The sequence below is a fragment of the Pipistrellus hanaki genome, assembly GCF_964339955.1.
Source record: "Pipistrellus hanaki genome assembly, chromosome: 8".
Taxonomy (NCBI): domain Eukaryota; kingdom Metazoa; phylum Chordata; class Mammalia; order Chiroptera; family Vespertilionidae; genus Pipistrellus; species Pipistrellus hanaki.
The window spans coordinates 55189256-55214663 of NC_140510.1; the positions used below are offsets into that span (position 1 = coordinate 55189256).

Below are 25408 nucleotides of genomic sequence, written 5' to 3' on the forward strand. Positions count from 1 at the left end.
GGCACTTTTTGTCTGTTTGTCTAGATTTATCTTTCTTACTGGAATAATTTTCCTTCAGCCTAAACAAGTTTCTTTAACATGCAATGCAGACTTCCTGATTTAAAAAAGTTCTCATTTTTGGCATTTTTTTTTCCCCTGCCTTTTTCCTTCTGGGTCTTGGGCTATAAATATATTCAACCATATGATAGATTGCTTTGTCATGAAGATTGCTTCGGGGGGGTGGTGCCAAGAAAGCAGCCTTTTAAAAAATCTCGGTGCTGTAGTTTGGACTCTACTTGGCACAGCCCATCTTGAGATCCAGGCCACCCATGCCCCGGGCAGCTGGCAGCGTGGCGGTTGGGCTGCTGCTGGGTCAGCACCCACCAGCCCAGCAGACGGGGAGGAGTGGGGCGGCTATACAGAGATACGGCTGTTGACCCAGAGGAGCTGTGGGCTGGAAGACACTGTCAACCTAAAAATGAAGGCAGGGAGCGCTCACTCTGTTTTTTTATTAATTCTTACAACTCCCCAAATGAGCAGTGGGAGGAACTGGGTCGGCCAGATCAGCGGGACCATCCACGAACAGAATGTGCAACTCTTTCCAAGTTGATTAGCTTTGCCTTAAAAAAAAAAAAAAAAATATGTGAATTGTTGAGTCCGTTCCCAGCATCATAAAGAGCCAGGTTTTGTTCATCTTGGCACCAAAATGATGTGCTTTCAAAATCTGAACAGAACTAGAGAAGCAACGAGTCAAAGAAGTAAGACTCAAGAAGTAAAAAGGAACACACTGTTTGGTGGAAAGTCTGTTAAGAAAACAAACAGTCCATACCTGGGCATAAACACTGGGCTGTGTGCTGGTGAACATTTGACACCGTCTCCTCCCCCCACCCATGCCGGAAGGCAGAGAGCTCTCATCAGATCTGAACATGTGAGGCTGTGCGTTTCAGAGCAGACCCAGGGCTGGGGTTCTGGCTGAGGTTCTGGCCGGAAGCATGCTGTCCATGCATCCTGAGAGAGGGCACCTATAGGTGGGGAAGACCACCACACAGGTTCCAGACCTTCACCCCCAGGGATGTTTATCTCACCTGTCCCTGCATGATCCCGAGTTGCATGTTCTCAGCAGGACATTCGCGTTCAGGAACCTGTAGGCCAGCTTAGCTCCGACACCCTGAGCTTTCCTCCAGGCTCGGCAACAAAAGCACCTCAGCCCCCAGTGCTGCAGTGCACACCGGGCGCCCTCGGCAGCCTTCGCCTTGCCTTGCCCTGTGCTGTCCTAGGAGCTCCCTTCCTCACCGGCAGGGGGATGAAAGCACAAGTTATTTGTGCCTGTTGTGTGTTGTGCTGTTTTGTCAAATCAGAAAATGGACTCTGTGTCTTCTTCTCCCCACAGTGGGAGGAGGAAGGCCCACGGGCCTTTTGGGCCTGGGCAGGGGTGAGGTGACCCTAATGCTCACCCGTGTCCCCAGAACCTTACACCTGGCAACAACTTCTATTTTCCTGGGCATCCGTGGGTCTGTTTCCATGTGGCTTATTATGATGCCAATATATCAAAAAAGGTCTCTTTTTCCCCCTCATAAAACTGCAAGCATGGCAATTTTTAGCAAACAATCTAAATAATTTCTATTTTGGTGAGGGTTTTGCAGGGTTGCTGAGCTGTCCTAAATGTGAGAGGGGTGCCAGGAATCTGGGGAGGGGTAGGAGGGAGAGGGAGGAGGGGGCAGAGCTGTCTTCACATCTCTGCTGGCCCTGGCTCTCCCCACCTGACACTTCACCATGAGCCGTTTGGGGACCCAGGGCACTGGCTTAGCTAAGCTTCTGCTAGTAGCACGCTAAAGAACATGTGGAGGCTAGGGTGTGTGGAGAAGTACTTCCCATGAATTTCTTTATCAAATGGGCAGGAGTAGCTTGTGTGAGGGGTACAGGCTAGGATTCCTCCGCTTGGTCCCCATGCCCTTTAATAGGTCACATTGCTAAAACCCACCCACCCAACCACCAAACATGCCAAGCTCTCAGCACCTGGTATACGAGTCTGTTCATTCGGGACATCTCTGACAGCGGGTGGTGCCCTCAGGAGCGAGGGGTCCTTGTGCCCGGCGTGCGCGGGGCTCATTCACAGGGCACTTGGGACCCTGGGGGCGGCTCTTACTTGGGTTACCTTGGTCATTGTCACGAAGCCCACACAGAATGTGGATTCATTTAACCCCATTTTACAGCTGAGGAAACTGAGACCCCAAATTAAGTGTCCAGCAGTGACTGCCCTGCATGCTCCAGGATATAGACTGACACATGAGATGACAACCTTGGAACAACGGAAAAGAACAAAGAAAATCCGGTCCAATCAGACTGGAAGCCATCACTGCCCATGACCGGGCAGGCGGCAATCCAAGGGAAGGCCCGAGCGGGGCGTGTGGCATTGGAGCCCGCTGCAGGGGTCTCCCCTGCCTCACATTCCTCTGGGACCAGCACTGGGAGTCTGAGTGTTGGCTTTTGAGCAGAAGGGCTCAGACTCCCCAATGCTCTCGGGCACAGGCACGGCCACCTTGGCTTTGGAAGCACACAGAGGTCCCTCTCTCCCGGGTCAGCAAGTCCACTGCCCGAAGGTCATGCAGCCCCGAGGGACAGGCCCCCTCCCCCCCCCCCCCCCCCGAAGGACCATTTAGGGCTCAGTCTGCCTCTCATTCACCTGCTCCCACCTGCGTCTTTCCCAGCAGGTCACGGGGCTGCATGGTGATGCTGGGCAAAGACCCAAACACCGGGACAAAGTAAGTGGACGAATGCCGATGCCAAAACAGCAGGAGGAAGGTGCAGAGCACAGCTGGGCGCCTGTGTTCTGCCAGGGGCTGTGAAGCTCCAGGTACGCAGAGCCCGGTGAGCAGCCACTGAACTGGTCCCCAACCAATGACGGGTGGGTTCCGTGGCCGAGGCCCTGCCCCTAGCCCTCTGGGCGGAGCCTCTCCTGTCTGTGGGGAAGGAGAGGCTGGGAGGTGTGTTTGGAGCAAGCTGTGGGGGTGGGGACAGTGCCAACGTGTTTCTTTCTTTCATGGCGCTGCGCTGCCGCCAAACCAGCGAGAGGCTTCCCGGCTTAAGCCTGTCAGAGCCCAGGCTGTGTCTTCTCCACGGGTTATGTCTGGAGACCGCTTAGCCTAGAAGATTTTCGTCAGAAGAAACCAGACCACAACATGGAAAGCTACACCGAGCACCCAGTCCAGAGAGGAGGCTGGTGGTGCTGGTGGCTCACCTCTCTGCTGACAAAACTTCCCGGGGGCCAGTGTGTGCCAGGGGCTGTGAAGCTTTGCAATTTGGAAAACCACATCCCCATGCGTGATTCATGCCCAGGGGTGAACAAGATTACAAGAAAAGGGCTCGCGTTTCACAGTAAAATCTAGAACGGTGGCCATTTTGCCCCTTAAAATCTCCACCTTTGTCTTCCTCTTCTCCACGGGCACCTCCACCCTCTGCTGCCTCCCACCCTTGTCCCTCGGGCCCATGTCTCCCACCCATCACGCGCTGTCTCTAGGCCGTGTGCTCGGTGCACCTCCTAGAATGTAATCTTGGCCTGTGGTCGCAGAGACCCAGACGGAGATGGCCGTGCTCCCGGAAAACGCTCCCAGCGACCTGTGTGCTCCCACCTCCTTCCACGTGCACTCGTTTTAATGTCTAGTGGGAAAATATCTGAGTTGGTTGAGGAAGGAGGGCGCGTGGCGGTGAGGACTCGGAGGTAACATGCCGAGAGTAGACGTGGCACTGCTAACCAGGACTGTCTTCACAGTGGGCGCTGGAGGGAGCAAGACTGTCTGCTGGAGTGTGCGTGTGTCTGCTGGAGAACGGGGCCTAGGGGCAAAGAGTGCCCCAGGTCCTCGGATAGGACCTCAGGTCTTTCCGTGACTTTGGCTCAGGGTCCCCTGCTGGACTCCACTCGACCCTCCCACGCAGGGGAGGATGTCCTCACGGCACAGCCCTCACCTTGGACTTGAGCGTGGGTGGCTCACTGGACATGGTCACTACAGTGGGGACCCATGGCTGGCCACTGGTGGGCAGACTAGCTCCAGCTCTGAACTTTGCAATTTGGAAATCAAGAAACACGAGCTTTTGACCACCCTGTCTGGAAGTTTAATGTGGCAGGTTTGGTGTTGTTTTCCTTTGAATCACTGCCGGCGAAGGCAGTGTAGGTGCTCAGGCCTCTGTAGGACCCTGCAGGATGGAAAGCACAGAGCAGGGCAGGACCCCTTGCTGCCAGACCACAGGTGCCCAGGTGTCCACAGGGAGCTCAGTGTGTGTGTGCATGTGTGTGTATACTGAGTGGCCAGATGACCTCTGAACCCATGCACAATAATCTGGCCACTCAGTGTATATCCTATATAATAAAAGCCAATATGCAAATTGTTCCCTCAACCAGTAGTTCAACCAGTAGGCAGGCTGGCCAACCGCCCATGTCCCCTCTCCCTGGCTAGGCTGGCCAGACCCCACAATGCACAAATTCATGCATTGGGCCTCTATTATAAGGATCATAATCTGGCCACTCAGTTATATATGTGTGTGCAATGCATGTGTGTGTGTATATGTATGCATTGCATGTGTGCCCATGCCCACTCACTTGCTGTGTGCAGTGGGGGCTAGGCTCGTGTGCAGCGACCAGGCCTGGACAGGTGCAGAGGAACCATCAGGGTGGCATTAGCCCCGGGGAAGCTGGGCTGCATCAGGGTCCCTCCTGGGAGCAGCCAGACGACGGAAGCTGGAGTTTCTGGAGTCCCTGCCCTTCAGTGAGCCAGGGAGGAGGAGGACCAGGGAACGAGGTGGTCACAGGCCAGCACAGTCCTGCCAGAGACACCCCTCCCAGAGTCCTGTCTGGAAGCTGGCGGGGTCTGTGTGACCTTGCACAGCCCCTCCCCCCCATACCCCTTCCCTCCCCCACTGCTCTGGCTCACAGTATGACCTGGTGACACGCAGTTCCCCAGCTGGAAGCCTTCAACCTGGGGCCACCACAACCCCACTGGTGCCCACAGACATGGTCAGGAGGCCAGCAGGTGGAACGAGGGACTCCCACTCCTCATGGAAATGTGTCTGCCCCTTCCCCAGACCCCAGCCCCTGGCTCCATCGTGGCCCTTGGCAGACTGTGGGCCTGCTGGGTTTTTGGGCCAGGGCTCCAACCTGGACATACCTGCATATACAGGTGTGCCCGCCTTCCCCTCACACAGCTGTGCATGCAGGTACTGGGGCTGGGTGTGTTCAGAACAGACAGTGACCCACAGGGAGAAGCGGGAAGGAGCAGCATGAATGTCCTGTCTGGGACCCAGGAATCCCGCCTGGGCCGGGTGGTGTCAGCTTTGAGGAGCTGGCATTGGCTAGTGCTGGCCCTGGGCAGCAGGGATGGGACACGGGCGGGAGAGTGTGGTCTCAGGAACAGGGATGGCCTGGGAACCCACTCTCTAGCTCTGAGGCTGGGGGTGGGGCTGAGAAGGTGGGCACCTGGGAGGGGCTGAGGCCTACCTTCCCTGCCCGCCCAGGCCCGGGTCTGTGAACACTCTCAGCCACACAGAGATGGAAGTTCCTAGAAAACGCTCGGACATGTGTGGCATCAAATGTCTCACATCCTTTCTTGTCCCTTGTAAAGTGAGACAACGGTCATTTCTGTGGGAACTGTCTCGGGCCGTTTCCCGGGCTGCGAGGCGGAGGGAGAGCAGAGAACAGACGGAAGACCAGGGCTGCTGGCGTCTTTATTGTTCAGGGCGGAGGGTGGGAGGGGGGAGCATACACAGCCACGTTGCAGTCACTGAGCTTGTTAAAAATATCTCAATAAATAAAACAAATAAGCAACATATACACTGAAACGGAAAATATAAAAAACTGGTTACTGAGCGAATGGTGGAGAGAGAAGGAGCAGGGGGCGGAGCTCCAGGTTGCTGGGAACGGCATGCAGGGCGGGGCGGGCGCAGGGTCTCTCTCTGAGAGCCTCGGCCCAGTTTCGATCGAAGGGTACAGGGGTGCATTTCTGTTTTATTAAAAAAATATACATTACACAAAGGTACTCGGAGGGAAATCCAAATCCAAAATCCAAATCCTCATAAATGTGTTCCTGACTCTAGAGGTCTCCAGAAAAACATACCCCCTCCCCCCATAAAAAACAACCAAGAAGAAAAATCCAAACACTGGCAAAGGTGACAGCGAGCATGTCACCGGCAAGAAGGACCGTGAGTGCCACTTGCTCTGTGGGACCGTCTCTGGGGCAGAGGGTGCCGGGCCGGGTCTTCGTCAGGCGCTGTCGCCGTCCCCTTGTCTGGGGCCTTGCTGGAGAGGAGAGTGGGCGGCTTCCTTGAGGTTGTTCAGGTTTCAGAATTCCAGGCTTGGACGCATCCCCATTCCTCAGGCACCTCAGCCCCACGGACAGTCTGGAAGACAAGGAGGAGGGCGAGTGAGACACCACCACCTCCCTCGGCTCCTATCTCCCACCGAGGGGCCCGGACAGGACGGGACAGGTGCCTCCTCCCGTCCTCCCCAGCCGGAGCTGGACACACCTGTGCCTAGTTAGGGCCACCAGGCATCTGCAAGCTGCTGACCTGCACCAGGGGCCCAGGCCAAGCACTGTCCCCCACCAACAGCCTCAGCTCCTGCACCCACTGAAGGGTTCTTCCCTGCAGGCTCTGCAGGCTCCCCGACGACGTGAGACTGTGAGGTGGGCCAGCCAGTGAGGGGGGAGGTGAGGGGGAGGTGAGATGACCGTGGCCCCTGGCCTGTCGCCTGCTGTTGGGGGCTGCAGGCTGACCACCCAGTCCAGCCAGCTGTGTCCAACCCTGCTGTGTACCATCATCGCTCCCGGGGCCTGAGCTTAGTAGGGGTCCTCCAAGCCTGGCCTGTGAGCCCTCGAGGGTGAAGTGCCCACCCTCAGGCTGGAGTACACGGCACTCATTCTGGGACTGGGACACACGTAAGACCCCAAAGGAGGCGGGCCATTCATGGGGATCCTGAGGCCCTCTCTGCACCGGGCCACGCTGGCTCGGGGTGACCCGATGCGAGGTGTGCATGCCCTCACCCAGAGGACCTAAGTACCCACAGGTCTGCAGAGTGGCTAAGTTGGGGGCTGGGGGCAGAGATGGAAGTCAGGAATGGATTCACCAAGGAGGAGGAGGGAGACAGACCTTCATGAGGAGTTTGCTGGGGGGAGGGGTGGCGGGGCAAGAAGTCAAGGAGAGGCACCCCAGGTCCTGGGAGGAGATGTGTAAAGATACGGTGACGGGCGACGCCTCAGCGGTGCGTGTGTGAGTGTGTGTGTGTGTGTGTGTCAGTCAGTGTGAATGTATCAGGGTGAGTATGAGTATGTGTGTCTGTGTGAGTGTGAATGTGTCAATGAGTGTGTCAGTGTGTCAGTGTGAATGTGTATTAGTGTGTCAGTGTGTCAGTGTGTGTCCCTGTGAGTGTGTGTGTCAGTGTATCAGTGTGAGTGTGTCAATGTGTGTCAGTATGTGTCAGTGTGAGTGTGTCAGTGTGAGTGTGTCAGTGTGAGAGTCAGTGTGTGTCAGTGTGTGTCCATGTGAATGTGTGAGTCAGTATGAGTGGGTCAGTGTGTCAGTGTATCATTGTGTGTCATTGTGTGTGTCAGTGTGTGTGTCAATGTGTGTCCCTATGTGTGTGTATGTGTCAGTGTGAGTGTGTTAGTGTGTATCAGTGTGTGTCAGTGTGTGTGTGTGTCAATGTGAGTGTGTCAGTGTGTATCAGTGTCAGTATGAGTGTATCAGTCTGAGTGTGTCATTGTGTCAGTGTGAGTGTATCAGGGTGAGTGTGTCAGTGTGAATGTATCATTGTGAGTGTGTCGGTCTGTGTCAGTGTGAGTGTGTCAGTGTGAATGTGTCCGTGTGTGTCAGTGTGAGTGTGTCAGTGTGTATCAGTGTGAGTGTCGCTCTGACCCGGATGTTTTTGGCTGAGGGAGCAGGTGGGTGCGCTTCCTCCCACAGAACCCTGAGCTCCACACTGCCCCCTCCGGGAGGTCTAGAACCTTTGCTGAATGAAGACAAAGGTCGAAAAGGTTCAGACATCTTCTCTAGACCTCACACACACACACACACACACACACACACACACACACTGCCTTTTCCCGGTTCAGAGTGCTGGGCAGGGAGTCCGGGCGCTCCCCAGAGAACGTGGTTGTAATTAGACAATCAATGGGGGCCGGAGAAGCCTGGGTGGAACCCTTCCCGGTGGGCGGGCGTCACCAGGTTGCGGCTCTCTGAGCTGCCCGCCCTCCACGGGGAAATGCAGGCTCGTCCGCGAAGAGCCAGAGATGCCGAGCCAGCCCCACGCAGCGGCGCAGGGCCCGGGCGGCAGGTTCGTTTTTCTTCCTGACTGACAGCCTGGGGCCCGGCCCCTCGATGTCACCCTGACCCCGGCCATGTCTGCTGACATGGACAGCGCTCTCAGCACAAATGTGAACCATCTGGGCCCAGGCCGCCTCCCGCGCAGAGCCACCTGAAACCCTGTGTGCGTGTGCGTGTCCCCGTCTGCCTGACAGCCCAGGAGGGGGCGGCGGACGAGCTGGAGCCTTTACCTCCCCCACACCAGAGTCTTACTCAACTCTGCATCCCAGGACCTGACAAGGGAGTGAAACATCAATGACATTCTCCAGAAAGGGAGCTGGGCTGGGCTGGGCTTATGGGGAAAAGGTTTCCTCTGAGACTTTCTATCCATCCACCCCTTCACCCATCTACCTATCCAACCGGTCACCCAGGTTCCCATACCCAGTCCCCCCACTTCCTCCATCGCTCTCCCCTTCCTTCCATCCACCCATCTTTCCAACAGGCACTGAGCACCTTTGCCTGTGTGCCAGGAATGCCATTCGTTGTTTTAAAGGCTCAGCCACATGCCCAAGGCCTAGCAGGGGAGAACATGCAGGGAAGCAGCTAGAACACAGGCAGGCAGGGACAACGTTTAAAAGAAAGTGCAGGTGAGACCCTGCGACCAGAAAGGAAAGGATTACAGCACCTTGGACTTCGTTGGACTGTCAAAAGAAGCAGGTGGGCCCTGGCCAGTTTTCTCAGTGGTTCGGGCATCCGTCCTCAGACCAAAAGATCTTGGGTTTGATTCCTGGTCTAGGGCATGTACCTGAGTTGTGGGTTCACTCCTGCCCTCAGTGGGGTGCGTGAGGGAGGCAGCTAGTCAACGTGTCTCTCACATGCCTCTCTCTCTCTCTCTCTCTCTCTCTCTCTCTCTCTCTCTCTCTCTCTCCCTTCACTCCCTTCCCCTCTCTCTGAAAAGCAATGGGAAAACTATCCTCAGGGAAGAGAGAGAGAGAGAGAGAGAGAGAGAGAGAGAGAGAGAGAGAGAGAGGCACTTAGCACCATGGGCAGCGCCATGCAGTCTTGGCCTCGTGACCTCGCTGGCCTGAGACTCACATGGCAGTGGCCCCTGTCTGACTCCTTCAAAACGGGCACAGGGGCCCACAGAGAAAGACCAGAGTGTCCCGCCTGACAGTGGGTTCAAGGACCACTTATAGATTAGGGACCCCTTCCCCAGGGAGGGAGGGACCGGGGACAAAGTGGCCGGGGCACAGCCATTGGAGGCGCCTTGTAGAAACGAAGTAATCTCACAAGGCCCGTTGCTGCTTGTCTTACGTCTCCCCGGGGAGGAAAGTTTGCCCTTTGTCCATTGCTCCTCAGGCCACCTCAGTGCTTCCCAAGAAAGGCTGGGTAAGCGGGATGCCCTCATCCCACCCACAAAGCTCCCAGAACACTCCGCGGTGATGGGCGCCTGCTGAGCCTGCAGGAAACGCCCTAGACTCTAGGGCCTAGAGGCTGCCGTGCTGCTCAGCTTCGAGGTGACCGGTCTCCAGGACCAGCGGCTCCGGTGCATTTGGTGACTCTCAGGAGGGCCGCTCTGAGGCCGGCACCGGTGTGTCCACGGGGAACTGTGTCCTTGTGTGCTGGCGCTACCGAGCTCCTGAGCTCTCTGCACCCTCTGCTTCTGCCACTGGCCCGTGCTTACCTACCTACCTACCACCTACGCCCCCGTGTGGGCCCTGCACACGGGGCCTGGGGTGGCGGGCAGGGTGAGAGCAGGCAAGGACAGGCTGTCCCTGGCCCCTGGCCTCACGGCTCAGGCCGTGACCCCAGCTCCCGCCATCCGTGTGTGAGAAAGAGGCGTCCTGTGTGCAAGGGCCATGTTTACGATGCCAAGGCTGCTTTTCTACGGCTCCCTGGTGGCTTGCAGCAGAATCTTGGCCTTGCCCCTGCGGGGAGGGAGAGCTTCACACCCACTTGGAAACTGGTCTCTCTCTCTCTCTCTCTCTCTCTCTCTCTCTCTCTCTCTCTCTCTCTCTCTCTCTCTCTCCCACCTTGGGCTGGGCTTCGGCTTCAGTGAGTCAGGCTGACTGTGCCTGGGACTGCCTATCTGCCAAGGAGGAGTCAGCCTGAGAACAGCCGGGAGAGGCAGCTTGTCTCTGGGGGACCAGCGGGTCTCCTCTCCTTGGTGCCGAGCAGCGTCCCTGCCTTGGAGAGACCCGCCCTGCAGACCCCACCCGAGGCATCCCGCCTTCCTGCCTTCCTCCGGGCCAGGCTCCTCTCCGTGAGTCACAGGCGCTGCAAATGGGTTCCGAGATAGGAGGCTGCAGTCCTGAGTAAGCAGATGGCAGGGGAGCCGCCGCTTCCCAGACGCGGCCTCCAAACCCCAAACTCCTTCCACCGGCGAGCTGCTTCTCCAGGTGCCGCTAAATTCAGCTCCACGTACAGCTCACGGGTGGCAGAGGGCGGGATGAGCAGTCACCCTGTGGGCTGACGTCAGCAGGTGGGGCAGGAAGTGCCTTTGAAGACCTCCATCGGATGATGAGGTTTCAGAGACCAGTTGGTGGTGACTTACCCCTGGTCACCAGGCTGGGGTGGAGTCACCCCAGAACACAGGTCAGCTGGCCCTGGGGGGTCTGAATGCCTCCTCCCCAATGACTGTCTTCACTCTGCCACACAGCGCCACGCAGGGCCCTCACCTGCCTCACAGCGACACGCCAGGGCCTGACCTCCCACAGCAAACAAATGAGAAGACACCCTGCTCTCAGGGACAGCAGGGTTGGCTCAAGAAATCCAAGGTTGGCGAGCCCGACGCTGTCCTCACCCCAGTCACGGTCACGTATCCTAACAAGAACGGGATGTGTTCTAATGATGCTACAGTATGTTTCACAATAGCTACGACTATTTCGCTGTAAAATGTGTATCATCAACATGAGTGACTATGGCACAACGTGACGTTCGCAGGAGGGCATAGAAAGGTGCATGACAGAAGCACAAAGGAGGACCAGTTACGAGTCCAGGGGCTGGGAGAGCTCTATGCAGGCTGGGGTGGGAGGCACAGGGCACATGTAAGTGGGTTGGAGGAAGGTTAGGATTGGGGGGGTAACGGGAGCACTGTCTCCCAGGAGAGCCAGAACCCGGCAGGACCCCACAGACAACCGAGGCCGTGAAAAGTGCGAGGGGCTCTGGCCGGCTCGGGGCTGCTCTGCAGAGATAGCTGTGGGAGCACCCAGGGCCACCAGGGGGGCGAGGACCCGCGGGCCTTGGGCAGGGCGGCCCTGGCTGAGGTCCAGGAGAAAGGGGCCGAGGACCTCAGGAAGGCAACAGCGTGCTGGAGGATCAGCTGCGGTGGCCGAGGGGCCCGGCTGGGGCAACGCAGGGGTCGTGACCCCAGGAACAGAAAGGGACAAGAGAGAAGGTGCTTTGGGGGGCATAACAAGAGCCTTGCTGGCGGGGTGGGTTGTCGGTGTTTTCAGGATGCCCGCAGCAGGATGCACAGCGCAGGCCCCAGAGGAGGGCGAGGCTTCAGAGGCAGCTTGTGAGGGAGACTGATATACTGCCACTGTTCCTCTTTCCCCCCTGCTCCCCACCTGGCAGAGCTGGGGGTAGAGACATTCAGGGGCACCAGAGGGAGAGGATGTTGGGGAGGCTGCCCACAGTCAGTGGAGGGGCACTTGCAGAGCTGGCTGGCAGTGCCCCCTGCTGGAGGGAGGACCACCCTCAGAGAGGACAGACAGGATCTGGACTGGGCAATGAGGAGTCTCCGGGCTGCATCCGGAAGGCCTGGGCCCCTTGGGAACAGTCTTCCGTACATGCAGAGAGACAGTGAGGGTGCCAGGAGCTGGGACTGATGGTGGCCCAAGCCTCCCACCCTGCGTGCCAGGCCCCATGGGCTTTATATGGGATTCACTGCAGGCTCTCCAAAACCTCCTGCAGGAGGCACCCTCACCTCCCTCATGTTCAGCAAGGACACTCCGAGCTCGGGGAGGGGCAGGCTTCTCGGCAACACAGCAGCGGGCAACGAGATGGGCGTTAGCCCCAGGCCCCTGGTCTGAAGCCGGCCATCCATCTCTCCTGGGGCACAGAGTCTGCAGTGTGTGGAAGGACCGCTCTGAGACCATTTCCTGTGAACGATGGAAAGGGAGTAGGAAATTGTTCCCTGTGGTGCTCTGAGGACCAGCACTCCATCAAGGCCTCCAGCTTTAGTTCCCGAAAGGAGCCTCAGGAAGGTAAGGATTTTTTACAATTCAAAACGGCTTACAGAAACAGCTACACCTGCCTCTATTTGAGGAGGCACTCCTTTGTTCGAATGACCCAGATAAAGCACGCTACTTCTGGAATATTTGCGTATGTCCATGCATATTCAGAAGAATGCAGACACCTGACCGAGCTTTGGAAAGAATCCTGCCAGGATCCACTTCCCAGCCCCAGAGATCCCTGGGAATCCTGGTGGCAGCAGGCGCTTGGGGCGTGGTTGGTTTAGAAAAGCCAGCAGCGCCATGGGCCCTGGCGTGGTGGAGGGTCTACTTCTAGGCACTGCGATACCCCAGCTCTTGGGTGGCTGGGGGCTTGGCCAGCCCACCCCTTTGGCAACAAGGACCAGGCCCGTCCTTCCCAAGCTCTGGATTGTTACTTTCAGCCCATTCACACTCTCAAACTTGTGACTAAGACTGCTCTCTGTTGGGAAACATGTCATACATAGCAATCAGCTATCTTGCACTCAGGCTCTGCTCAGTTCCGGTAAAACTGGCTCCAAGGAACATGACTGGATGAAAGAACGACCCTGCCCAACAGGCGGGTAGTCAGTGTCCAGGCCAGGAAAGGACCAGCTATCCTGGTGGTGGCCTGGCAGGTGCTCATTTGGAGCCATGGCCCTGGGGTCCCGAGGGCAGCGGTGCAAGTCCGCAGGATGGGCGCCAAGGGCACAGGGGACACCCTCCACCTGAGGACGTAAGTCAGAATGGGCATGACGACCAGCAGGAGCTGCAGAAGAATGGAGAAATGATCGGATTGACGGGCCAGCGGAAGAGGAATGGACAAATGGCCCATGAACAAACCTTGCTGATAAATTCCAGCGGTCCCCCCTTCCACCCTTGCACTAGAGACACCTTAGTCTGATTCTCCTGCTGATTCAGACAGAGGACACCCTGGTGAGCTCCAGTGAATAAGCACGCCGGGCTGACTAGGGCTGATGTGCAGAGGGAGAGGCAGCACAGACTCTGAGGACAGTGAGGCTTCCAGGATGGGCCATTCCTCCTGGGAAGCGTGCAGGCACCTCTCCTCCAGGCCCCAGCACTCCCACGGCGAGAAGCCATCAGCCAGCCAAGCCAAACCCCAAACTTTGAACTCCCATCTTGTCTTTTCTCTGGCCCTCCTTCCTGCGGGCGGGGCGAGGTGGTCATAGATCAGCCAGGGGAAGGGTGTCTGAAGACTGCTCCCTCACCCTCCGCCTCAGCCCCCAGAGGACCTCAAACACCTGGGAGTCCCCAGGGCCCGGGGACAGCAGACACAGAAGTCGAGGCCAGCCTCCAGACCTGCACAGTTATGCTAGTGAGACCCGAGTTGTTACTGAGAAGAATGCTGCAGAGGTGCCCCCTGGCCTACAGGCAGGACTCCACAGCAGGAAGGCCCCCTGTGGTGTTAACAGGGAGACCCCGTCAGCCGTGGGGGCCTCCCAGGAGTCCCTGCCCTCTGACGATCGGTGAACCATGCTCACCTTAAAGCAGAGGGGGCTGGTGTCGCCTCTGGAGAATGGGTTAGATATTTTCTCCCCGAAGGAATGTCCATCAGATGCTTCCCCAAAAGGAACCTGTATCTCCCAGCATCTTGCTTTGGAGATTGGAGCTTCTAATTTCATGAGACACAAATGCAAGCAAACCGAGCGGCATCCTTTGTCTGCACTGAATCTAGCAGGATCTGTGAGGAGGTGGGCTGCGGCACCAGTGACCTCCTCCCTCGGCGCCGCGTGTCCCCTGCCTGTGTGTGAGCGTGTGCCGTGGCATCGGAGAGGACTCCGCTGGCCTGCTGGCCTGACTCCGATGGGCTGAGTGGCTTCATCTGGGGAGGGCGGGTCCCCGGGTGCAGATGCTCCCTGGACTCCCCTCAGCTGTGACCGCCACTCGAGAGTTTAGGGTGATACTCTCGCCGTAGACGGCACGCGCAGGCGCAGCCCCAGGACCAAGTAAAGAGACACAGAACTGTGCTCGTTTTTGCTCAAGTTAAAAAGGTTCAATATTCCTGGGTTAAAATCCCACATTTGCAAATTACATTTTATTTAAAAGAATCTTATGGAATTTATTTTGTATTCAATTGTTTTTGAATAATAGAAAAAACAACCACACCTGAATCACTGAGTGTTTCCTAAACAGTGAGTTCTTACTGAAAGGGGAATGCCGAGGAGTGATGTGCGAACTCACATTCCACAGGAGCCCGAGGGGGACCTCTCCCAGGCTGTGTGGCTTGAGGGGGGACTCATCTGTGTCACCGGCCTGTGACTCATGGGCTCTTAGCTCCTCCCCGCTGAGGACTGTGGGAGCAACGCCTCTGAAAACAAACAAACCGTTCCCGGGGTCAGGTGTCATGCCAGGAGGTGCTGACATGTGCCGGCTCCAGGCTTTGCTGCAGGGGCTGTGGCCCCGGCCAGATGCTGGGACATCTTGCAGATCTGTGGCCAGTGTCTGAGCCACTGCTGGTCCTCCTCTCATCTATGAGATGGGCTGGTCCTCACTGCCCGGCAGGCAAGAGGGGACCCGCACAAGGGAGGTGCTCACTCAGCGTTAGGGAGTCAGCAGTGAGCACTCAGGCTCAGCAGCCATCAGCAGTGTGGCCGCCGGTGGGAGCAGGACCAGACCCTGCTCTGTGCCACACTGACAGACTTCACTGGGTTTGGGTGACCTCTACGCTGCAGTTTAAAGAGCTCACGTGGCCTGATTTTATGATATAAATACAGTTTTCTTTAAAATGCAACTGCTCCACCACAAATGTCTGTCATTCCTGGGTGTGCACTCAGGAAACACAGGGTGGGCACAGCAGGACAGGTGGGCAGTGCCTTGGGTGTTTATGGATACTTGGTATTTGTATTTTATATACATAGTGTACACGTGTGTGTGCATATATCAAACATCATGTATTACACATGTGACTATACATACACATATACCACCACCACCACCACCCCCTCCCCCCCCCACACACACACACACATTCTTGTCACCTTTCGTCTCCTCATTCTTCTTGCTCGTTTCTGCTCCACACAGTCACTCAGTACTCAGGCTGGCAGAGGCCCCGCTGGCTTGGGACACACGCCCATGGAAGATCACCTGAAACCTCCCTCCCACAGAAGCTTCTCTTGCTGCTGGGAATATGGGCTGAGGGCAGGCCTCTTGCTGACCACACAGGACCCTCCGACCCACACCCCTCCTGCCTGCCCTCTGACCTGCGTCACCCCGTCACCCGTGGACTGAAGGTGTTCCACACCAAGAAGGAGGCCTGGAGCAACCCCACACAACACCCGGGCTCGGAGAACCATCCACTGGCCCGCGTTCCCAGTTACGAGCCAGGGGAACCCAGGGCTGGATGACGGATTACCACCTACATGGCAGTTATCTGTATCCCGTGGCATCGTCTGAGACAAAACTGAATTCTCCTCCAGACCTGGTAGTAGGGACTGGAGAACCGTGAGTGAAAACGCTGAGGTGAAACAATGGATGCGGAAAGAAACCACCTGCTCCCCATGGAGTGCAGCTTGAGTTCCAGGCATTTTAGTTGTTGAGCTCAAGACATAATTAACACTAAGTAAAGCCATGGCCTTGAATAGTCACAGGGGCGCAGCGGTCAAAGTCCCTTCTCGAGCAGCAGGGACTCCGACCCCCGAGGAGGTCCTGGCGGGCAGTGAACGGGGGAGCTGACCTGCTGGTCTTTGGAATAAGGTCCACTCACATTCGTGTCTTAGTGGGGAAGGCACTGGTAAGCTGAGGCCACAGACACACTTCCCAGGTGTGGGAAGCATCAGGGCTCCTTTTGGAAATGACCCTGCAGCGTCCCTGTGACCCGCCCGCCCCCCCCCCGCCCCCCAGCCCGGGCTGTGCAGGGCATTTACCCTGTGGTTTGCAGGACACCAGGTGATCTCCATGGTGAGCTGTTACCATCACCCTCAATACCACCACACAGATCTCACCTGTTCCACCAGCCCACAAGACCTAGGAGGGGCAGTGTCCAGTCTAGACGCCACAGACACTAAGGATGCCAGAGAGTCAGGGTCAGGAAATTCATTACTCGCCTGTGCTCTTCCCTCGGACAAACGTGCACAATATACCCGAGGAGACCAGCTTTTCAGTCTCCCCCTCTCTGCCTGAGCTACACAGAACAGACCTGGGCAGGGCACTGGGAGGGCGGGGATGGGGCCGAGAGCCCATGGCCCGGGGGAGGGACCTTACCACCGACATGCCCTCCGACAGCCTGCCTGGCAGGCCGAACTGCAGACCGCCGCACGGGGACACGGCTTCTCTGCTGTCCGCCGCTCGGAAGGGGAAAGCTGAGAGGCTCGGGAGGCTGAGGAAGGTTCTGATGGGCCAGGACGGACCCCGGATGTGCTGAGCCTCTCAGGTGGCCTGTCTCCATGTGTGTTCTGCAGGAAGGCCCCACACAGGGACGCCTTCCTCCACGGAGAAGAGCAGCTGCTGAAGGCCCTGCCTGCATCACGCCACCCAGGGGAGCCGGCCTGGCAGTGATGGTGAACTTGGGAGGAGCAGTGTGCTGGACTCAGCCCTGGCATCTTCCCTGGAGGGACATCTGGGGGAAGTCTGGGGAGAGGGGACTTGGCCCAGCACTGGGGTGAGTCTGCTTGACCGGCACCTCTATCTCAGCCTCCAGCTCTAATACAGGTCATGCTCCAATCGACGTCAGCCTTGTCTCACGTCTCAGCACCCAGGCAGGGACCAGGTGCTGTGCACACCCTCCACCCTCAGCCCTGCCTGGTGGCAGGTGTGAGCCTGTTCACTGATCTCACCCCTGCATGGGGGCTCCATCTGGACACCTGAGGCGTGGCCAGGCGGAGGAGGGGAGTACCTTCAGGACTCCACTTTGAGAACCTGCCCTCCAGCGTGAGGCTCTTGGCCGAGACAGGTGCCTTCAGGCCCGGTTAAGCCCCTGTGCCACCTGCTGGCTGAGTGATCTTGGTCACGGCTCCTCCTCAAACTGGACTCTCCCAGAGAGAAGTGGGGGACAGGGCTCAGGGGTCTCCATGGTCCTGGGGAGGGGTGGGGGTCTCATAACTTTCTAGAATCTCAAGATCTGAGAGCTCGCCCACACCTTCTGTCTGGGGGTGCAGCTGGCATCTGACAAATCTTCAAGAACCGGGGAAAGGTGTGAGACCCGTTTCCCCAGGACATGCCCGGCACCGGGAGTCCTCAGTCCTTCGTGGGAAGGACCTGCTTTATTGGAGAGAGTTCTGAAGGGAACAGAAGGCTGGAAGGGATTCAGACCGACCCCAGGGAGGGCCGCCCGTGGTTAATGCCTCCCCCACTGCGACGGACTGAAACCGGACTTCTCTCTGCTCCTGGCCTCACCGAGCGGCTCTTATGGGCCTCAGTTCCTGAAGGCTTTTGCAAATCCCAAGCAGGGGAAGGCCACGGTCCTGAGCTGGGAAACCAACGCCCAGAACCTCGTAGCTCTGCATTCCTGAAAGCCGCCTCCCTTTCCAGGAGGCAGTCTCCTCATCACTGGCCTCTCTGTCGCCTGGAGCTGGGACACAGCTCATCCCACCCTCTGTGCTCCTCCCTGGCCAGACTTCCAGAAAACTCTTCCGCTCCGGTGCTGGACGCTGTCCCTGCTCCGTCTTCGAAGTCCCCCTCCTCCCCCGCCCCTCCTCCTCCTCCTCCTCCCAGCAGTGAAGACCGCTGAGGGGCAGAGGGCGGGCTGGCCCCTCTGCTCCCTCAGCTGCTGCGTCCTGTCCTTTCTCCCTCCGTATGTTTCTCTCCTTATTTTTCCTGCTTAATGTCGTGAGCCCGCTCCTCGGAGAGTAGCAGCTGCAGAAACGAGCTCGAGTGGATTTCAAATCAGCAAAGAGTTTTAAAATGAGTAACGTGGCGAAGGCCCCGTCTCCACGGAGGCAGGGCTGTGCCGGCCCGCGGTGCTCCCGGTCTCGAGCTTCACAGGGGAGACCATGGAGGAAACAGTCTCCAGACCCGTCCTCGTAACAGACCAGGCCCCCACAGCCGCTGTGCTTCCTCCGAGGCCCTCCGGACCACAGGAGGGAGGGCAGAGCATAAGAGGGAGGTCCAGACACGCACAAGCCTGGCTGGGGCCTCCAGGAGAACCAGCAGGAACACGGAGGTGGGAGGGCCGTGGGGGGGACATGGTCATGTCCATCCCGGCAGAAGCCCTCCTGTCCCGTCCCTCTGGGGCCACGCTGACCAGAGGGGGTCCAGCCTTGGGGTTCAAGGTCTCAGGATGGGACGACCGTGGGCACTCGGGGCAGCTCTGACCGAGAGATGTTCTGCTCACACGTCTCGGGCTCTGCTCCTGGGGCTGCACTGGCAGGACCACCACAGTGCCCATGGCCGGTCACACGTGAGGCAAAGATGTCAGGAGCTGCCTTCCCGCCCAGCAAGGCACAGGCATTTGGCACCTGGGAGCCTGGCTCTCGGCAGAGCTCTGCCCATCTGGGCACACACCTGAACCGAGTCTTCCTGTCCCTGAGCTGCCGTCGCTGCTGCCCTGGCTCTGAGCAGCCGGGACGGTCACGGGCATCTGAAGGGCTCCTCCGAACGTATCCTCTGCTTTGCAGAAAGAAGCGTTGGTCTCAGTGGAGCCCTGGAATGGAGTTATCCCGCACAGGGCTCAAGCACACGCTCCCAGCCAGCTCCCTCACCACGGGACAAGATGGATGTGTGAGTGACAAACTAATTTGCTCCTTTCAAGGAGCTTTCCTCATGAACTTAAGTGTTTTCACAGATCATTAACTCCGTGGCCAGAGGCCTGAGCAAGGAGGAAGCTGAGCTGAAGTGCCGGTGGCTTCCGTCTCCGAAGACCAATCGGAGGCTGGACCGAGCGGCTCTGAAATTGTAATAACGTGAGTCAGCATTAGCCCAAATTAAATTCGCACATGCGAGGCGGGCACACTGGCACCGGGAGGACACGGCGCCTGCGTTTCTGCTCAGCCCCAGCACAGACGTGGAGAGCTGATGTGCAATACAGCTGCCATCCCGGTTACCCCCGGGGAGGAGGCCATGAGGCGCCGGCCGGAGCAAGGCCCGGGCTCCCACTCTCGGAGGCACTGAGCTGCTGAGCTCCTCAAGACAGGGCCTGTGGGCTTGGGGGACCTGGGCGGCCGCTGCACGGGAAAGGGAAGCATTGAGGCTCAGAGCTGGGCCTGGGCTTACATCCTGACTTGCTGTGTGCCCCTAAGCAAGACTGTGTGTGTGTGTTTATGTGGATGGTGGGTGTTCCCCCCTCCTCCCTGTGCCCGGAGCTCCCACCCGAGAGCTGGGAGGCTCCCCAGCAAGCATTCTCTTACATACACCTCACAGACGCAGAACTCCCCTGCTGCTTGCACAGGGCGCAGACAGGCTGAGCTCAGACCTCGCTGCTGAGGGTACTCGGCTGAGATGGGGCACACTCACTTCCAGGAGAGGGAGCCGCCCAGCTCAGGGACAGAGAGCAGCCCTGGCAGAAGCAGGCCAGGAATTCTCCTTGCTGCTGGAGTCCAGGTCGCCGTGCCTGAGCGCATGAATGAATGAATGAATGAATGAGCGGGGATATGGGACTCACTCTGCTCTCCAAGAACCCCCTATTAGATGACATACACACACTCAGCCAGGGCTCACTGGAAAGAGGTGACAGCAATGCCCACTGCTCATCTGATTAATAATAATTTTATTAATGATAACAGTGATGAACCCTTTCTCCCCACGCCCTAACATGCTGGTGGCCCCAGGCTCCGATCAAAGTCAGAGGCTTCTTGCCCACGGGGCACACGCCCTCCTGGGGGACTGCACGCCCTACCCCGGGGCCTTGAGTCACCAGTCTGTCTCCAACGTGGAGACCTCTATGGCCACTAGCAGGCCCTCCACCAACAAGAGCCACATTCAAGGTCGTCACTGCTCCTCCATCCGTGGGGAACGGTCTCTCACCTCCAGTGCTTGGTTGAGTGTCACCTGCCCTAGGAAGCCCTACCTGACCCTCAGCCCCTCTCCGAGTCCAGTGTGCCTCCCACAGGCACTGCCGATGGGGGCCCAGGCCACAGGGCTATGGCATGTCCACAGCCATAGTGGGTCCTGCCAAGCCCCTGGCTGAGGGCAGCCCGTGAGAGTCACAGGGAGTGATTTTCAGAACAGGCCTCCCTACCTGGGCATGTGGATGGGGAGGATGGCAGGGCAGAGAGAGAAAAACTCCAGGGGTGCTGACTGCTAATGCTCCCCTCCCCTGTGGAGAATGGCCGGGCCTATGTGTGTGTGTGGGGGCGGGGGGGCGCATGTGTGCCTGCTTATGCTGGATAGGAGACCACATGATGCAGCATGCAAAGTGAGACACTTTTGAGCCAGAAGGGGCACTGTGAGTAATGAAGATCGGAGGACAGGAACAAACCTGGACAGTCCTGGGCATCTGCAGAGACGTCACCTAGTCAACCAGCAGCCCTTTCTGATGCCCTGTGTCCCCCTACCCCCAGTCCCGTAGAGCCCTGACTGCTGGTCTCAACAGAGGACGTGAACTGCATACGCTCCCAGCCTGATGGGAGCACACAGACTCCGCAGGAGGAGCTGGGAAGGAGTGTGCCCACCTCTGGGAAGGAGTGTGCCCGGATGGCGACCCTCCCACCTCTGCCACACACTGCCACTCGCTGTCACACGGTGAGGATTCTGCCCTAATCATGGTCTCACTCTCATTCCCTGGGTGTCTCAGCTCTCCTGCGGGACGACGTGCCTTCACTTGGCGTGTGTAGTAGGTGAATTCTTACCGTAGCCTCCAAGGTGAGCATGGAAATGAAACATTGAAAAGAAAGTCGGCTCCTAACGGAGGTCGGTGCTGTGAGGAGACCGTAACGGGGTTTCCATGCGGGCGGCCCAGTGCCCTTTCTCTTCACTAAACCTGCCTCCACCTCACGTTAAACCTGGTAGTCACTATTGCCCCGGATACACGGTTCCCTCCAAAAGGAACAAACTCCACATCACCTGGGACTGCGACTTCACCTGGAAAACAGATCAAGCTGCCACCCGCACTGCCAGCATCCCAGACAGGGGGTGCCACATCCCTGCAGGCCAGGATCCCCGGAGGGACAGGGGGAGACCACGGGGTCCCATGGCTGAGCCAGCTCCGAGGCCCCACTCCTTGTTCCCATGATGCTCTGCAATCCGTTTGTAGTCTCGTTGCCATTTCACCCTAGACTAGAACATTGGGGGGCATTGAAGTGTACGTGTGATTCCAAAAGGCAACTGGGGCTGTCCACAGTGTCAGGTGGGCTCTGATAAAGGGGCGTGGCCAGGTGTTTTCAGCATCTGCCCAGATGCTTATGTTTATTTTCCGTTTCAATGGTGGGTGAACTAAGTTGCATAATTCAGGAGAATATTATGAATAATGTTAACGCTTGGAACACGTTGCCAGCGTGTCAAAACCCTGGCCCAGGTACCTGGATGCTAAGCTCCTCTTGTCATGCATCATAAAATCTCCTTATGTGTGCCTATGCTTCTGAAACATGGCTGAATTTATTTATTCTTTTTATACTTTACTTAGAATTTGATCTAAGTTCCTAGGAAATGGATCTGTTTTTGTTTTGTTTTTTGTTTTTTTAACGTCAACAGGCTTTGGGATCATAACTATGACAAGTACTCGGAGAGGTTTTCTTTTCTCTGACCTGGTTCCATTGTGTTGGGACTATCCCCAAAGGGAAGGGGGGGTGATACCCAGGGGGGCAAATTACTTGCCCAGATGGCCCTCGAAAGAAGAGAGCATCACAGACAGCACAGCCTTGGGGCCTCAGGTCGCTCCAGCAGGCAGTTCCTGAAACACTGTAGTCACTTTTTCCTAGGCTTTGCTCTGCCTGACTTCAAAACTCTTACATAAGGCAAGCTATGAGCCACGGGGAGCCCCCTGAGCCCCTGCAGAGGCTGCCTGGGTGCCCGACCTCATTTCCATATGGCAAGGGCTCAGCGGCTGCTGCACCTCCTGGGCGGCACTGGCGACCCTCCCATACCCATCCCAGGCAGGGCAGAGGCAGAGGCCGGCTGTTGGCCCTGAGCCCATAGGTACTAAGCGGGCAAGGAGTACCTATGGGCTCAGGGGGCCTCAGCCTCCACCCCTGCACCCTGGTGCCCTGCTGCAGCCCTGCCAGGTGGGGAAGCCCCACCAGAAACGGGTTTCCTGGTCTCATTTATTTTCCTCTGTTGCATCAGAAACTCCTGAAGTAAACACTCACTCAGGACAGGGCTACGTGATTCCAGGGTCTCTGCCAAGGCTCTGGAGCTAACCTTTCCGCCTATTTATTTATTTATTTTGGTACTGGGGGGCAGGGGAGAAGTCTGGACCCCCCAGAAACTGGACCAGGTGACTATCACCAACACCGGGGGAATTTGTCTGACCTGATTGACGGCCTTCCAGTGACCCGGGCCAGGGGACCGAAGTTCACGGCATTTTCTCGGCGCCCGTGTGTTTGTGAAGGTCCAGCTCGCTGCCAGCCCACCACCCTCTGCTTCCAGGTGCTGCGTGGTTCTGCGGTTTTCTCACGGCCAAGCACCAGCCACGTGGATACAGAATGCTTGGCTCTATCAGAGGCTTCACTTTCCCTGCTTTGCTCTTTGGGTAAAGAAATGTTCCCCACGGAGGAGGCCGCTGGAGGCACAGAGAGGGGTCTATTAAGGTGGGTGGCACTGTCAGGGAGTCTAGGAAGTGGCCTTCCTATCTGCTAAGACCTGCAGCTGGTCCTTCCCTCTCCTCTGTCCTCAGGGCTCTCTCAGGGTCCAAGTGTCCACCGTGTCCCACCCAGAGCAGAGTCAGAGCTCGGTCCCCTGCAGCCCGCGACAGTGAGGGTCTCCAGATGTCCCATCCGGACCAGGGCTGGACCAAGGTCTGAAAGCATTTGAGAGGGGGGAAAGCCACAGACGTGGCTCACATTTTCTGCATTGTTTCCCGAGTCTTCTGGTAGTTAGAGGAAACAAATCCACTCGAGGTGGGCCCACTCTGCCATCCTTCCTTCATTTCAGTTCCTTCTTGAATTCCAGACAGGTTTTCCACGGGTGAGGACAGGTGCTCCACAGAGAGGGGTCCAGTGTGCGGGGGCGAGAGAGACACAGACTCCCACTCCTGCAGGCTCACTTGAACCTGGTGCTATGGGAGCCCAGGGCAAGCAACCCGCCCACCTGAGGGCATTTAAAGGATGCTCACCTCAGCCTCATGGGGAGAGGAGCCTCTGTAGGTTCTTCAGGAGAGGACCGAAGGGCCACGGTTTGGTCCTTAGACAAATGCCCTGGCTGTTGGAAATGGACTGGGGCAGGGGTTGATGGGGACTGCCATGGAACAGGGAAGAAGCCCGTGGGCTATGGTGTAACCACCACACCCCATCGCAGAAGCTCAGCCTTCCCTGTAGAAGCCCTGGGCCCGCATCCTTACATCTCCCCCATTCCTTCGCAAAAGAGGAATACCGAGTGACTACATTGGACCGTGTGAGCCCCAGGAGCATGAGACTGAGGAGGACTCCTGCCTGTGCAATTAAGGTAAACAGCAGGAGAGTCCAGACTTGTAAGCAAATCAGGTTTCCATTTCTGGACTTAGGAACACACAGATTTTAATGAAAGAGTCTGGGCAGTTGTGCTCCCCAAGTTGCTGCGTTTTCCTGGAAAAACGGTAGCGGCTAATCCCCTGGTTACCGGCCTCGGGGCCCATTAATTTGGGAAGAAGACCCACCCATCACCATCCTGCCTCGGCCCGGAGTCTCCAGGACCTGTCCCTAACGTCTCCAAGACATGGACCTCATCTCAATTCGATGTAGAACACAAGTGAATCGTTCCTTTCCCGTGAAGAAATGTGGATCGGCGGGCTTGCGTTTCCAGCAGGTTTGAGCCCATGCACACGGCATCCTCATTCCCAGCAAGGGCTTGGGGACCGGGCGGCCGACCAGGAGGACAAGCCCAGGCTTCCAGCGCATGCACAACACCAGCGACTCGAACCCCACGGAGTATGGGCTTCGGGCCGCACACCCGGGACCTCCACAATGTCTGTCTGCTGCATGGGAACCACTGGCCATCTGTCCAGCCAGCCTGGGCCTCCCCTGTGTGCCCGCCTCCCTGAGAGGACACCCTCCCCTCCCCCAGGCACGTGCTGCCCCATAACTCAGCTCCGGAAACGAAATTCACAGCCTTCTGTTTGAATGACCTTGAAGACACATATCTTTATCGGATTAATAGGCATTTTACCCAATTCTTAGAAAAGAGAGAGCATCCTCCTTCCCTCCATAGGATTGGCCAAAAAGTCATGAAATCCAAATACAGACAAACGCAAAGAGGCACACGGGCGCCAGGGCTTAGCCTCAGCCTCCTCTCTGAAAGGTGTGAGCATCACATCCCGTCAGCAGGTGCTGGGAACCCGCATACTCAGGGCTGCATACGCATCCCATCCCGGCAGAGAGAACTCCCACCCCCTTGGGATTAGGGTCAAATGAGCACCAGAATGGCCCATGCCTGGGCCAGCCTCCAAGTTTACGGGCCCAAAAGTTCACCCTGTACTGGCATAACTGACCCAGGACCCCAGGGAGGAGTCTTCAGGAGGATACGACACCACTAGCTTGGGGCAGGCAGGACCCGTGGTGGGGACAGGCTGCCCACGTTGTTCCTCTTCCAGTTAGTGCAGACCTCTGGGTCAGGAGGTTTAAGAACACCGGAACATTTTTAAATGGCAAGACACGCACAGCACAGAATTCACCATCCTTACCCTTGCTAAGGGTGCAGTTCTATAGTGTCAATATTCACCTTTTTGTGCATCAATCTCCAAAACTCTCTTCATTTTGCAAAACCAAACATCTGCACCACTCCCCCTTCTCCCTGACCCAGCCTGTCTCTGAATCTGACTTCTCTAGGCACCGCCCATTGGTGGAATCACACAGTATTTGTCCTTGTGTGCCTGGCTTATTTCACTCAGCGTGATGGCCTCAGGGGCATCCATACTGGAGCCTGGGTCA

General features: G+C 57.4%; 1 protein-coding gene across 1 annotated transcript in view; it reads right to left on the minus strand.

Moving 5' to 3' along the window:
- Window positions 1-5675: 5675 nt before the first annotated feature.
- TWIST2 (twist family bHLH transcription factor 2) overlaps window positions 5676-25408 on the minus strand; it is a 37986-nt gene continuing 18253 nt past the window's right edge. The window contains exon 2 of the mRNA XM_084891371.1: window positions 5676-6366. The gene's annotated coding sequence lies outside the window, so the exon portion shown is untranslated. The remainder of the gene's footprint in view (window positions 6367-25408) is intronic.